The 1,374-nt window shown below is 32.1% G+C and overlaps 3 protein-coding genes across 3 annotated transcripts in view; 2 read left to right on the top strand and 1 right to left on the bottom strand.

Annotated features, from left to right (window-relative positions):
• Window positions 1-1,374, bottom strand: part of LOC118740647 (CD109 antigen) — a 158,186-nt gene that overhangs the window by 70,613 nt on the left and 86,199 nt on the right.
• The window catches only part of LOC118740651 (golgin subfamily A member 6-like protein 22), a gene marked incomplete at its 5' end in the record, with an annotated part of 500,945 nt that overhangs the window by 464,412 nt on the left and 35,159 nt on the right, over window positions 1-1,374 (top strand).
• The window catches only part of LOC118741494 (sodium- and chloride-dependent glycine transporter 1), a 12,587-nt gene that overhangs the window by 10,220 nt on the left and 993 nt on the right, over window positions 1-1,374 (top strand). The gene's annotated exons all lie outside the window — the stretch shown is intronic.

The raw sequence follows: 1,374 nt of genomic DNA, 5'->3' as shown, positions 1-1,374 counted from the left end.
GTGAGTACATGTGTTTTGCTTGTCTCATAAAACGGCCATCCCGACACGCTTATAAAAAGCTTTCTTTTGAACATTTATTACAAGTTTATATTTCTACGCTTATAACCAATGTTCCTTTTCGATTATATTACGCTTACTTTCAAGCGTTTTATAAACAAAAAACCAACGTTTTGTAAGCTTAATGTTTATAATTGAAAACTTAAAAAAAACTTTCTTTAAGTTTATTTTGCTTGTTGGGTACATACATTGTATTATTACTATAATTCACATCTAAGCAATTGCATACAAGCAAATACAGACATACATACACACAAATATATGGTATGGCTGATCGTTGTTTTATTCCACATTAATGTAATTTCCCTGCAGTAAATTGGGAAAAATTTGTTTGCATTACATTAGCACTAGTTCTAAACCAGTCTAATAATACAGCAGGGTTACCACACCTATCGATAAAATATATCATAAACGTATTTATGCTTGCGTGTACAATTTTTAAGCATTCACAGCATAGTGCTCTTCGCCACTCTCCATTACCAGCAATTCCGATACGCCCATAATTTCTTCGTAAAATCGTAGATTATCAGCATCGACAGGATGCCAGTCGTGCGGTGCAAAGCATTGTTTCAGTCTATTACGCAATGTGCCAGTAGTTTGGCAAATTTTATAAATGATATAGGCAGGTGCTATGGCATAGATCACACATTGACTGACAATAACAAGTGCAGTTGGTGAGTTGTCCCGTTCCAGAAAGTAAAGTGTTTGAATCTGTGTTTGATAGATAGTATATGTCCAAAATTTATTGCAGGCAATGGCTAAAAAATTTATTTTCAAAAGTTTTTATTTTATTTTTACTCACAATGCTTAGCACAAAAAATGCTGGCGTTAGAAATCGTATTAAAAATATTTTAAAACTCGAAATCGTTTTGCCCAACATAAATTGCAGATCGCATTGAAAGCGTTCACGTCCGTAAATCCAGTAATCAGTAATCAGTAGTAAAACGAATGAGATAATCAAGTGTGATAGAATGACAATGTTGGGAAGTAGATCCACGTGTGCGAAGCCCTTCTGAAAAGGTAAAGAGAGAAAAAATTGTATACAACTTTTTTTTTGCGTTTCATAAAATATTGAAATTATTTACAATTAGTTGGAGGCTAATTATATCACTTGGCGTTTGGGGATCTCGTGATGGCTAACACGGCAATTCTGGCTAAGAAAGTCTTACAAGAAAATGTTCCCTTGCCAACTATCATGGCACTACATTCTTATTTTTTAATTTGATTTATTTCTTTTTTTTAAATAAATTTTCATTTAATTTCTAGATTTTATAATGTATATGTTTATATTGTTTTAAGCAGAAAAATATATATTTT

This window comes from Rhagoletis pomonella, unplaced genomic scaffold (assembly GCF_013731165.1).
Source record: "Rhagoletis pomonella isolate Grant_MI unplaced genomic scaffold, Rhpom_1.0 Rhpom_scaffold_00006, whole genome shotgun sequence".
Classification (NCBI taxonomy): domain Eukaryota; kingdom Metazoa; phylum Arthropoda; class Insecta; order Diptera; family Tephritidae; genus Rhagoletis; species Rhagoletis pomonella.
This window is presented reverse-complemented; position numbering and strand designations above follow the sequence as displayed.